Source organism: Rana temporaria, chromosome 1 (genome assembly GCF_905171775.1).
Source record: "Rana temporaria chromosome 1, aRanTem1.1, whole genome shotgun sequence".
In the NCBI taxonomy this organism is placed as follows: domain Eukaryota; kingdom Metazoa; phylum Chordata; class Amphibia; order Anura; family Ranidae; genus Rana; species Rana temporaria.
In genome coordinates, this window is record NC_053489.1 from 372,143,877 (window position 1) to 372,158,328 (window position 14,452).

Consider the following 14,452-nt stretch of genomic DNA (forward strand, 5'->3'; position numbering starts at 1 on the left):
GTTTTCCAAACCCCACCAAAGGTGCCCTTAATTAACTTTAGTGTATGGGTTTCAAATATGCATTTCAATAATATATGCGCCAATATGGCAGCATATGTGTGGTAGCTCCCCTACTTGTGGGTAATCTCCTACCCACAAGACCAATGCATAGATAAAAGTGTTGATGCCTTCACAACAGCCCATTCCTTCATGAATCTCTCAACCAGTGTGAAGAGACAAAAGGAGGCACTTATCTTACTTTGCATAGGAGTTGGCAGTCCTGAAGATGTAGAAGTATTGTACATACTGTATTTATCTGCGTTTAACACGCACGCCAACTTTAAGATGGAAGTTTCAGAAAAAAAAAAAAAAAATAAATAAAAAATAAAAAAAAAACTTTCCACGGCCCCCTGTGTATAACACGCAGACAGACACAGTTTACCCTCCATTTTTAGGGTAAAAAAGTGAGCGTTATACGCCAATACATACAGTATTTGCCGACGATGAGTAGGTCATCCTGATACATGACGACACAAATGTAAAAAAGATCTGAAAAAACCGTCATTAAAGTTCTGGAAGATGGCTGGGGCATTATAAGATATTCATAATGCTCGTGTCAAGTGGTTTTCCATTCATCACCCCCTTGAATCCCAATTGGATTGTATGCTCCACGAAGGTCTAACTTTTCAATTCAAGCATATTGCAGCCTATCAAAAAGTAAAAAAAAAAAAAAAAATCAGGAGTAGCAGGTAGATTCCTAAAGTGGTTGTAAACCCTTACAGACCACTTTGACCTACAGGTAAGCCTAGTTTAAGCTTACCTGTAGGTGCAAGAAATATATCTGCTTAACCTACACGGTTAAGGAGATATTTGCAAGAAATACAGCACCGATGTCTACGGCGCATGCACGCTGTAGAAACCGGTGCACTGAGCTTGTCGCTAGTGAAGGCGATCATGCCATCACCCGCACGGGAGTGACATCATCACTGCTCCAGCCAGTCACAGTATCAAGTATCATGGCGGCGACAGAGGAGGTGTCCGAAGACCGCTGCGGGGGCTTCATTCTCAGGTAAGATGTTCATAATGAGCTAGTATTTTGTTTTTTAGGCTAGTTTTTTTTTTTTTTAAAGAGAGGGTTTACTTCCTCTTTAATAGTGATGGCATTGAGACCCCTATAATCACTGCAGGGCCAGAGCGTACCATCCTTTTTCTCCACAGAGAAGAAGCCAGCCCCAGCAGAATTGGATTTACAGATGAATCCTTTTGGCAGATTTTTCATGGACGTACACAGACTTGAGTCTCAGGGAGGGAAAAAGGGTAGATTTGACCTGGGCGGTTTACTCCTACAATGCATCCTACTCTACTCTTCATTTAGAAGAGAAAGCAAAACACAGGGGGGCACACAGTGGCTAATCACTGCGATAGCCAAATCAGAGGCTATCACAGTGATCAGGTGACTTGAAACCGTGAGTCCTGGATGCCAATCGTTGGTATGAGAGCCTGGTATGCGCCTCGCAGAAAAAAAAAAAAAAAAAAAAAAAACACACTTCCGAGAGTCCCCAATGTATGTATGCATGGGTTTGGTCGGTGCAAAGGGGTTAAAATGGTTCTAAAAACTGAAAAAAAAAAAAAAAAAGGCTGGGGAAGAAAAAAAAAAAAAAAAATCTCCCCATCTCAGTCCAATGATGTGTACAAGAGCCTCGTCCCTCCGGGACTCTCACTGCTCATTGGCTGAGACAGCAGCGGGAGCCATTAGCTCCCAATCCTGTCAACCAAAGCCAATGAGGAAAAACGGCGAGGGGCTGAGCCACAGCTCTGGATGTGAATGGACACACAGAGCTGTGGCTCAGTAAAGATCCTGCTTGGGTGCCCCCATAGCTGCTTGCTATGGGGGCACTTGGCAGGAGGGAGGGGCCAAAATCATGCACGATGGCAAAACCACTACAAAGAGCAAATGAGTATGGCAGAACACCGCCATTACTAGTAAAAAAATAAATAAAAAAGTCATAATTCTGTCCCCTATTTTGTAGACGCTATAACCTTTGTGCAAATCAATCACTATACGCTTATTGCGATTTTTTTTTACCAAAATGTAGAAGAATACGCATCAGCCTAAACGGAGAAAAAAAAAATAAGAAAAATAAAACTGGGATAATTATAGCAAAAAAGTAAAAAAATACTGTGTTTTTTCAAAATTGTCGCTCTTTTTTGTTTATAGCGCAAAAAAAAAAAAAAAGGGGACGTCAATTTTGTTCGGGAGCCACGTCGCACGACCGCGCAATTCATGGTTTTCATCAGCCGCTTCTCCTCTTCCTCCCGCAGCTTTCACCTGAAAAGTTATGTATGGGGGGGGGGGGGGGATCACAGCGTTCATAGCTGCCCCTGCTGCACCGATCATCCCCGACTGTGCTCAGTGTCTGCCTCCTCCAGCGCCCCCTTCTTTTCTGGCTCCCTCCTCAACCGCCCGCTGTGTCTTCCCAGTCCAAAACCTCCCCCCCTCGTCCCCCACAGCCGCCTGCTTCCCACTTCTCTCCTTCGGGCTGGGGGGGAATCTGTCAGGATAGAGAGCGGAAAAAAGGGGCCAAATTATCAGCCCCTTTCTTGTCTGAATGGGACACAGAGCGCTTGTTACTGATCGCTCTGTGCCCTGTGACAACTGAGCAGAGTAACCTGTAATGTTACTCTGCTTCAGTTTATGAATAGAAAGGAGCTGCTGTCTCCCCTCCATTCATTCTCAATGCAGAGAAAGGGACTGGGGGAATCTGTGTCCTCTGTCTCAAAGGGGACATTGTCAGGGGTCTCGGATTTGACCCCTGGCGAGTCACCAAAGCCCCCAACAGGGACGATTAAAAAAAAAAAATTATATTATAAAAAATCCACCCATACGAACACATTCCAAAGCCCCAAGACCACTAATACTGTCCACTGACCCCCTTTCCCCACCCCCCATCATTGTGAAAAAAAAAAAAAAAAAAGGCAGGTGACATTTGTAGGGACTTGGGCCCAGTTCACACTGGTGCCTATCCAGACATTACATGCGAGTCGCACAGCATTGCTGTTCAGATCACATGCGATTTCGTCCAAACTGTATGGCTGAAATCACATTCGGACCAAACACGCACAGGACCCTTTGTTTGGTCCGCACCAGAATCGGATCGCATGGGTGTTCACACCTACGCAATCCGATTCATGTCCAAACCAGGGCTGTGGAGTCGGTAGATAAATGTTCCGACTCCTCAGTTTTATGTACTTCCGACTCCTCTGTATTAATATGCGAATGTATTTTATACATTCCTTGAGGGAAAGAAACGCAACCTACCACAGGACTACTGGCTGGGAAGCCAACAGTCTGTCTTTTGCTTAAACTGTGCAAAACAGTAAACACAATGAAAACAATCAAGTGGCTGGATAGTAGCAGCAGGCATAAACATCAGGAACAGGATCTTTACCAGTTCAAAAATACAAAACCACATTATTTGGTTGTTTTAGAACAAAAACAAAGCTTATCTATAATGAACCAAAATGTGTAAAACCTAGAAATGGTTTATATTAATCTTGAAATGTAGTTATAGGCTTAGCAAATGCAAATCAATTCAATGTAGAGTTCTAAGGAAGAGAATTGCCTCTGCCAGATCCTCTTTCATAGAGGCTCTTAAGTCAGACTTTATTATTTTTAGGGCTGAAAATAATCTTGAGACACTGACTTGGGTGGGTGGCATTGCAGTAACTATTCTGGCCACATCACTAACGATCTCTGGATAAACAAGGATGGCTTCTTCAACAGTAAGTTTTGATGAGCGATCATACTTTTCAACTTCTTTTAGTGCTTTATAAAACTCCTGTTGGAATTTTTTTATTTGGACACTTACTGGTTCTCCAACATGCGTTCCCTGTAAAAGCAGAACACAACACTATGGAAAGTAGAAGTATTGCAGCTCCTAATTGTGCGTTGCGTGCCATATAGTGAAGCACATGAAAAGCATGCTTCTTCACGGTCACTTAACGTGTTCGTTTTGCGGTTACGTGAGGCACTGCATGCATTGGTCTTTATTCTTACAGTAGAGAAGTCATTAATTATAACTTTTTGTGAATTGGGACATTTAAAACTTTTTTTTTTTTTTTTTTAATTCCAAATCTAAATTTAGTAGGAGTCGGAGTCGGTGCATTGTTTGCCGACTCCAGGTACCCAAAATTTCCCCCGACTCCTCGACTCCGACTCCACAGCCCTGGTCCAAACTGTCATTTTGCAGTGCGATATGCAAGCTGAAATGGAGGTGTCGTTAACATTGTATGACACTCCCCAGCAGTTCGCATATGGCATACTTCTAGATTCCGGGTACTTCCTGTAGGCCAGCTTGGAGCGCAGTAGTTTTTTTTACCTTGCTATAGGGGCATTCTATACTATAGTGTTTCTCAACTCCAGTCCTCAAGGCACCCCAACAGGTCATGTTTTCAAGCTTTCCCTCATATAAAAACGGCTGTGGCAATTACTAAAGGCAGTGAAACTGATCAAATCACCTGTGCAAAAAAAAAAAAAAAAAAGGGAAAGCATGACCTGTTGTGTCTTGTGACTGGAGTTGAGAAACATTGCTCTATACTATACTTTGCAGCTTGCGACTGGGGCACTCTGAAGGCAGGAGAAGACAGAAGCATCGGTGGGGGACCCCAGAAGGAGAATCAGGGCTTCTTTTGCAAAACAATTACACAGAGCAGGTAAATGTGAAATTTTGTCGCTTAAATAAAAATGAATATCACTTAAAAAAAAAAAAAAAAAAAAAAAGAGACTGTGCAGGCAAGATCAGCATTTGAACCCAGAGAAGGTGGAGGCCGATAGACTGGAGGCAACATAAGGCATTACAAATTACATTTAAAGTAAACCTTTAAACAATATTGTGCATTATATTTAAAGTGATCATATCAAAGAAGGAAAAAAAAAAAAAAATTCTAGTAATACTTAAAAAAAAGATTTAGATCTCCCTTACACCCTTCATATAACTTCATGTCAGACTTATAGTTGGAATGCCCATATATCCTGCACTGCCTATCTGGGGAAGGCCAGCTAACACACACACACACACACACACACACACACACAGGCAGGGTAGCGTCTTTTATACTGGAGAGAACATGTCCTTGTTCTCAGAGCAAGCCAGTTCACATGATATGGACATCACACATGAATCGCCTACCTGATCACTGAATCCTCATGAATGGTCCGGGTGCATTTATTATTTTGTGTGCGATATAATTTAGATCCTTACGTTCACTGTTTCACAGTATAACTAAACCCCTTATACAGGTGAAATTTGAATATCGTGCAAAAGTTAATTTCACTAATGCAACTTAAAAGGTAAAACAAATACATGACATAGTTCAAGCTGCGATTTGTCATAGTTGTGATGATTATGGCTTACAGCTCATGAAAACCCCAAATCCACAATCTCCGAATATTGTGAAAAGGTGCAATATTCTAGGCACAAAGCGTCCCACTCTAATCAGCTAGTTAACACCTGCAAAGGGTTCCTGAGCCTTTAAATGGTCTCTCAGCCCTGGTTCACACTGGGCTGCGGGAGTGAAGCCATGCGAGTTCAGCTGAACTCGCACGATTTCACTCCCGCTGGCAGTCCCAATTTCGGGCCGCGATTTAAGAGACATCTGTGCAGGTTTCTGCACAGATGTCTATGTAAATTGCGGCCCGAAATCGCAAAAAGTAGTACAGGAGCTACTTTTTGAAATCGGTGCAGCGCCGCAGATGCGGCGTCGCACCGATTAGGACAGTGTCATTGCCGACAATTGCCGGCAAATGCCGCCGATTTGAGATGCGATTTCACATGTGAAATCGCATCTCAAATCGAAGGAAATCGTACCCAGTGTGAACCTGGGCTCAGTCTATTCAGTAGGAATCACAATCATGGGAAAGACTGACCTGACAGTTGTGCAGAAAACCATCATTGACACCCTCCATAAGGAGGGAAAACCTCAAAAAAGGTCGTTGCAAAAGAAGTTGAATGTTCCCAAACTGCTGTATCAAAGCACATTAATAGAAAGTTATGTGGAGGGGAAAAGTGTGGAAGAAAAAGGTGCACAAGCAGCAGGGATGACCGCAGCCTGGAGAGGATGGTCAGGAAAAGGCCATTCAAAAGTGTTGGGGACTTTCACAAGGAGTGGCCTGAGGCTGCAGTCAGTGCATTAAGAGCCACCACACACAGACAGATCCTGGACATGGGCTTCAAATGTTGTATTCCTCATGTCAAGCCACTCCTGAACAACAATGTCAGAAGTGTCTTACCTGGGCTAAAGAAAAACAGACCTGGTCTGTTGCTCAGTGGTCTAAACCTATTTTCTGATGAGAGGAAATTGTGCATCTCATTTGGAAACCAAGGAGCCAGAGTATGGAGAAAGAATGGAGAGGCACACACTGCAAGGTGCTTGAAGTCCGTTGTGAAGTTTCCACAGTCTGTGTTGATTTGGGGAGCCATGTCATCTGCTAATGTTGGTCCACTGAGCTTCATTAAGTCCGGGGTCAACGCAGCCGTCTACCAGGAGATTTTGGAGCACTTCATGCTTCCTTCCGCAGATGAGCTCTATGGGGATGCCGACTTCACCAAAACCTGGTTCAATGACCGTGGGATTAATGTGCTTGATTGACCAGCAAACTCGCCTGACCTGAACCCCATTAGAGAATCTATGGGGCATTGCCAAGAGAAAGATGAGACATGAGACTGAACAATGTTGAAGCAACCTGGTCTTCCATAACACCTCAGCAGTGCCGCAGGCTGATAGATTCCATGCCACACCGCATTGAGGCAGTAATTGCTGCAAAAGGGGCCCAAACCAAGTACTGAGTACATATGCATGCTTCTACTTTTCAGAGGTCCGATATTGTTCTATGTACAATCCTTGTTTTATTGATTGCATGTATCTAATTTTCTGAGATTGTGGATGTGGGGTTTACATGAGCTGTAAGCCATAATCATCACAATGACGACAAATCACGGGTTGAACTATCTTGCTTTGCAAGTAATGAGTCTCATTAATTGGTTTCACCTTTTAAGTTGCATTAGTGAAATAAATGAGCTTTTGCACGATATTGTAATTTTTAACCCCATTATGGCATCAGATACAAAAAAATAAATACAAAAATGCAAAAAATACATGTGCTGCTACTAAAAGTCTCAGGCCTGGTTCACCCATGCATTTTTATGGTACATTTTGCAGAAATGCACTACAGTTAATTTAACATGGTTTCCTAGAAGACACATCAAGATGTATGTTTTTTTTGGCCACTGCGTAAGTGCGTATTTGGAAAGGGGTAAGGACTTTTCCCAAAAGACTTCAATTAGAGAAGCTGCAGAAAAGCATGTAGTGCATTTTTATTCTTGACGCGATTTGCGTTTTTTAATCTGCCCAACAACAAATTGGCCAAAAAAAAAAAAAAAGGTGCAAATTGAAGCAAAATCGTGTGTGCAAAAACAAAAAAGTCACACAGCAAAAAGCACTGCAGAAACGGATCAAAAGCAAACGCGTGAACCGAGTCTTATGCTGGCCATACACATTGATTTTCATCCAAAATATCTTAGTACAGACGCTGAATAACCACTTAAGGACCCCTTCACGCCGATATACGTCGGCAGAATGGCACATCCACATACATGGCTCTTTAAGCCCAGCCGTGGGGTCGCGCACGTGACCCGGTCTGAAGCGCCGGGGGACTTGCGGACCCGATCGCCGTTGGAGTCCCGCGATCGGTCCCCGGAGCTGAAGAACTGAGAGAGCTGTGTGTAAACACAGCTTCCCCGTTCTTCACTGTGGTGCTGTCATCGATCGTGTGTTCCCTTTTATAGGGAAACACAATCGATGACGCCACACCTACAGCCACAACCCCCTATAGTTAGAAACACAAATGAGGTCACACATAACCACAAGGGGGCGCTAAAAGGGGTTATCTCCCAAACTGCAATTGTGATTTTCACAGTAAACAGTTTGCTGTGAAAATGACAATGGTCCCAAAAATGTGTCAAAATTGTCCAAAGTGTCCGTCATAATGTCGCAGTCACGAAAAAAAAATCGCCACCATTTAGTAGTAAAAAATAAATACATTTATAAAAATGCAATAAAACTATCCTCTTTTTTGTAAACGCTATAAATTTTGCGCAAACCAAATCGATAAACGCTTATTGCGATTTTTTTTACCAAAAATAGGTAGAAGAAGAATACGAATCAGCCTAAACTGAGGAAAAAAAAAAGGTTTTATATATTTTTGGGGGATATTCATTATAGAAAAAAGTAAAAAATATTGTCGCTCTATTTTTGTTTATAGCGCAAAAAATAAAAACCACAGTTGATCAAATTCCACCAAAAGAAAGCTCTATTTGTGGGGAAAAGAGGACGCCAATTTTGTTTGGGAGCCACGTCGCACGACCGTGCAATTGTCAGTTAAAGCGTCGCAGTGCCGAATTGCAAAAACTGGCCGGGTCCTTTAGCTGCCTAAAGGTCCGGGTCTTAAGTGGATAAAAGAGTGCCGATGGAAAATTGTCACGTGCTTTTAACATTTAGTCCTTCTAAATTTTCCAGTCACTGTGGTCGAAAACAAAATGTCAATTTGACCTCACTAACGATTCGAAAAATCAAAAGGAACATTCTTTTTTTTTTTTTTAAGAAGGTTTTTTGAAGGAAGACATAGTTTGTGTGTGGCCAGTATAAGTGACAGCAGGTGCAGGTTGCCCTATGTCAAGGGAGTCTGTCATACATAATATATTACAGTTCTGTCTGAAAATCTCAGTCTTAAACTCCCCCCCCACCAACCAGGACGAGTCACTAAGGTTTTTCCTTGGCCTGGGAAGAAATCCTTTCTTCCCGCTCCCCCATTGTACTGCCATGTTCATTCTGAGCTTGTTTACTGGTGTTTTTGTTCAGTGAACAAAAATATTTTGCCTGTTTCTTTAGGACAGGACAGGGAACCCTGAAAATGGCAGTGCACACAGCTTTGATTTTGAAGTTATGGCGCCAATTTCAAATTTCATGATTTCCATTTTTTTTTTGGGGGGGGGGGGGGTTAAAAACCACACACACACACACACACACCTCAAATGTCAGCTTTCACCAGAAAGGGGCATGTGAGGTGCCAGGGCTTCACCAGGTCAGTCCGGAGACTTTGCCCTGAGGAGGAATAACGTTCCCAGTAAGTTTTTATTCTGATCCTGGATTTCCTTGCCAGGACTTGTTTGCATCATCAGAAAGAAGTCCTCAGTGGGACATTTGAGAGTACTATTTTCATAAATCTATTAAATCAGCCAGCAACAATGGAGTTAAAACGAAATAGTCACTACTGTTATATTAATGCGAAAAATCTTTGTACATTCGCTGAATGAAATAATGTGGTTTGAAATTTTCACTTGCTTTTAACATTCAGTTTTAAAATGAATGTAATTTCTGAACAAAAACCACATACACTATCTGAAAATTCCGGTCACCAAGAAGTTTTCTATTTCTAAAATTTTCCCGTCACTGTGGATGAAAAAAAGAACGTCCATTTGACCCCACCAACAATTAAATAAAAAAAAAAAAAAAAAAAAAAAAACGAACAAGCGTTCTTAAAATATTTTCCTTTTTGAAGGAAAACATTGTTGTATGGCCACCATATAATATATTACAGTTCCGTTTGACAATTTGCAAAAACAGTCTAACTTTTCTTTTAAATTAAAACATTTGATCAGGACAACGAGGGGGCGGAGTAACATGGCGCCGCAAGGATTCAGGGCGGCAGCAGCAGCTCCATGCTCCTCTCTAGGTGATCAAGACAAAGGGGACTTTGAAGCTAAAATCACCCCAAACCACCGCTAATCCCTATCTATACTGACCCACCTGGTCAACCTGGCGAGGCTGGCGGCGTGGGTGCCTGTGTGCCGTGTGTCCGGCTGAGGGATATCCCGGGCGTCCTCCGTGCGGAGTGTCAGAGTTTGGCCGGGGAATCCCCGGAGATTGACCGCTGCACTGAGGGGTGTGTCTGTGCCTTTGGTGTGCGGTGTCTGGAGTCTCCAGTGATTGGATACCAGGCGGAGTGACGTAAGAGGAGGAGGAGGAGGAGGAGGAGGAGGAGGAGGAGGAGGAGGAGGAGGAGGAGGAGGAGGAGGAGGAGGAGGAGGAGGAGGAGGAGGAGGAGGAGGAGGAGGAAGCCGCTGGGGAACGCGAGTACTGCTGGGTGCCGCTTCGGACGCCGACGCTGATTTTGGCCCTACTACAGATGAGACGTTGTGGAGGCGAGGAACCCAGGGACCCGGAAGATGGCCAGCTAGGCCAAGTTGAGCGGACCACGTTCAACCCCTTCTGTCTCCACAAAAACGGACGAAGTCCTCCCTCCCATTGCCCGCCTTGGACTGCTTAGGAACAAGAGGGGAGGTGAGTGAGAAGTTGAGAGCGCGGAGATGGTAAGGTGAATAAGACTGCCATCTGGCTTTTGCATTACTCAACTGATATCTTGCTGTTACCTTGCTAAAGGAAATATGCTGGCTACAACCTCATAGAAACGCATATATAAGAGCTCTCAAGCGCACATAAGCCCCAGGGAGTGTTGGAATAAAAAGGAGAATCTGTCTGTTTGAGCTGAAGTGGCTATAGGACTGTTAAAACTATAAATAGTTTTTGAAATAAGGGCTCTAATCTGTATGAGATAAACAGCAGCTCCTGAAGAGATAGAGTGATGCAAGAGGAAGGTTGCCTATTTAACCTAAATGTTCCTATGAGATATTGATCCAAGTATCTTGAAGTCTCAGCTCCAGCTGACAAAGGAAAGCTGGGTTATAGGGACGGTAAAAACGGACATTGAAAATTTTTTATTTTTTATTTTTTTCTTCCGTCCCAACTGCAGGCCTAAAAATATGGAGCCGGCGGAAGGGTGTGTTCAGGAGGGGGGAGTAGATACGCACTCTGTCACGCACTCTGTCACGCACTCTGTCAGCCTGTGAGGGGTAGACAGTCCATCAATACACGTCACTAAAATCCCTATATACAGGTCTTGGACAAAAGGGCAAAGATGGTGGGGGAAGGCCCCAAAAAACACGCAGGGAGGGGGCTCAGGCCGCAGCACAATGAGGTCATATCTGAAGGACTGGAGCGGACACTGGATAGTCCCAAAGGAGATAGCGATAATGGTATATCTGGGACACCTATAAAGAGCAAAGGACAGACTGAGGGGGAGGTCCCAGGGAAAAAGAAGGAGAAAAATAAGGATCAATCCCCAATAGTAAAAGGCCAGAGTAAAGACCCAAAGACCCCTGAGAGTCAACAACAACAACAACCCAGCTTGTTCTCCGATACCTCCCCTGAAGACACCCAAGCCCCACCAACTAGGCAGGATATGATGGACATGACAGAAATGATGATATTACGCTTAGAAAGAACCATCAAGGGGGAAATGGGAGCAACAAGAAGAGATATACAGAGTGTATTACAGAGAGTGGAAGGGATAGATGAACAACTGGAGGAGCATAGAAATGCAATAACGGAATTAAGAGATAGGGCTGACATGGACTGGACAGAAATAAGAAATGTTCGTTATAAACTAGAGGACCAAGAGAACCGCAGCAGAAGAAAAAATTTGCGCATAAGAGGCCTCCCAGAAGAAGTCAAAGATATAGAATTGGGGGAGGTGCTGCGAGGGATATTCAATACAGCTCTAAAAAGGGAGGAGACAGCTCCTATGCATTTTGAACGGGTCCACAGAATACAAAAAAAGAGATTTTTAATACAGCTTACCTGTAAAATCTTTTTCTTGGAGTACATCACGGGACACAGAGCGGCATTCATTACTATATGGGTTATATGGAGTACCTTCAGGTGTAGACACTGGCAATCTCAAACAGGAAATGCCCCTCCCTATATAACCCCCTCCCATAGGAGGAGTACCTCAGTTTTGTAGCAAGCAGTATGCCTCCCAAAATGGTCCTCAAAAAAGAGGGGTGGGAGCTCTGTGTCCCGTGATGTACTCCAAGAAAAAGATTTTACAGGTAAGCTGTATTAAAATCTCTTTTTCTTTATCGTACATCACGGGACACAGAGCGGCATTCATTACTATATGGGATGTCCCAAAGCAATGCTTACAATGAGGGGAGGGAGAACATCTCCAAGACAAAAGGATTTAATTTAGAGATATACTCAAATCATAATAAATCCAACTTAGTTGAGAAAAATAAAATTTTTAAATTTAACTCGAACAAGAGGAGCCCCCGGAATCCGAGGGTCTCAAACTGCAGCCTGCAGCACTGCCTGCCCGAAGGCAGTATCAGTATTCCTTCTTACGTCCAACTTGTAGAATTTTGTAAACGTGTGGACAGAAGACCAGGTTGCCGCCTTGCAAACTTGAGCCATAGAGATCTGGTGGTGTGCTGCCCAGGAGGCGCCCATGGCTCTAGTAGAATGAGCCTTTAATGATACTGGAGGAGGCAACCCTTTCAAGCCATAGGCCTGAGTGATTAATTGCTTAATCCACCTAGAAATGGTGGACTTTGCAGCTGCCTGCCCCTTCTTGGGCCCATCCGGTAGAATGAACAGCACATCTGTCTTCCGGATCTTCTTTGTAGCTTTAAGATAGGCCTTCATGGCCCTGACAATATCCAAGGTATGCAGCAACCCTTCCTTTCTGGAAGTAGGTTTAGGGAAGAAGGATGGTAATACCAAATCCTGGTTCAAATGAAAACTGGATATGACCTTCGGAAGGAAGGAAGGATGAGGGCGGAGAACGACCCTGTCCTTATGAAAAACAAGATATGGTTCCTTACAGGATAAGGCTGCCAGCTCCGAAACTCTTCTTGCGGAAACTATGGCAACCAAAAATACTAACTTCCTTGTCAGTAGAACCAAAGGAATATCAGCCAACGGCTCAAACGGTTGTTTCTGTAAACTTGACAGAACAAGATTTAAATCCCACGGACAAAGCGGGGATTTAACTGGAGGTCTAATACGTAAGACCCCTTGAAGGAAGGTCTTAACCAGCGAGTGGGTGGCCAGCGGCCGCTGAAACCACACTGACAGAGCAGAAATCTGTCCTTTGATTGTGCTTAATGCCAATCCTTTATCCACTCCTAGCTGGAGAAAACTTAATACTCTATCGATGGTAAATTTGCGAGAAAGCCATCGCTTGGACTCACACCAGCCTACATAGGCCTTCCAGACCCTGTAATAAATCACCCTAGAGACCGGTTTCCTGGCTCTGATTAGGGTAGAGATTACTTTCTGAGACAGACCTCTACCCCTGAGAATCAGGGATTCAGCTTCCAGGCCGTCAAATTTAGATGCCGTAAGGCAGGGTGGAGGATCGGACCTTGCGATAGCAGGTCTGGCCGTAGAGGAAGAGTCCAAGGGTCTCCCACTACCATCCTTAAGATTAGTGAGTACCATGCCCTTCTGGGCCATGCTGGAGCTACCAGGATGACTGGTATGTGCTCCACCCGGATCCTGCGCAGCAGGCGGGGTAGTAACTGGAGCGGGGGAAACGCATAAAGAAGTTTGAACTGATGCCAAGGGCAAACCAACGCATCGGTTCCGCAGGCCATCGGATCCCTTGAGCGGGACATGAACCTGTCTAGTTTCTTGTCGAGTCTCGATGCCATGATATCCACGTCCGGCACTCCCCATCTTTGGCAGAGTGCTTGAAAGACTAGTGGATGCAGAGACCATTCCCCCGGCCATAGAGTCTGGCGGCTTAAGAAGTCCGCCTGAAAGTTGTCCACTCCTGGAATGAATATTGCCGATATGCAGGGCACATGAGCCTCTGCCCATAGAAGAATCAAGCTCACCTCTCTCTGAGCGGCTTGACTCCTGGTTCCCCCTTGGTGATTTATGTGTGCCACGGCCGTGGCATTGTCTGATTGAATTCTCACCGGGAACCCCTGCAATTTTGACGTCCAAGCCCTGAGGGCTAGTCGAGCAGCTCTGAGCTCCAAGATGTTGATGGGCAACTGCTTCTCTGGCTTTGCCCAAGTACCTTGGCGAGTGCAACCATCCAAAATTGCTCCCCAGCCCGTCAGGCTGGCGTCTGTGGTCACTATCTTCCAAGCCACTGGGCTGAAAGACCTCCCCTTCAGTAGATTCTGAGGGTCTAACCACCAACACAGACTTTGTCGGACTCTTGATGAGAGCGGCAACGGGATATCCAAGGCCTGTGGCCTTCTGCTCCATGCTGACAGGATGGCTGCCTGTAGGATGCGAGTGTGGCTCTGGGCGTATGGTACCGCCTCGAATGTGGCCACCATCTTGCCTAGTAACCTCATACATAGGCGAATAGTCGGTTCTTTCTTGCTTAGAACCAGTAGGATTAATTCCTTGATGGCTTTTACCTTCCTCAGAGGTAGGAACACTCCTTGTTGTTCTGTGTCTAATCTCATGCCGAGATATTCCAACTGCTTTGTGGGCTGGAAAGCTGACTTTTCTCGATTTAGGACCCAGCCGAACCTCTCGAGGTATTGGACCGTGAGGG

The 14,452-nt window shown here is 44.5% G+C and overlaps 1 protein-coding gene across 4 annotated transcripts in view; it reads right to left on the reverse strand.

The window, feature by feature from the left end:
• SIRT6 (sirtuin 6) overlaps nucleotides 1–14,452 on the reverse strand; it is a 327,940-nt gene that overhangs the window by 243,651 nt on the left and 69,837 nt on the right. The window lies entirely within an intron of this gene.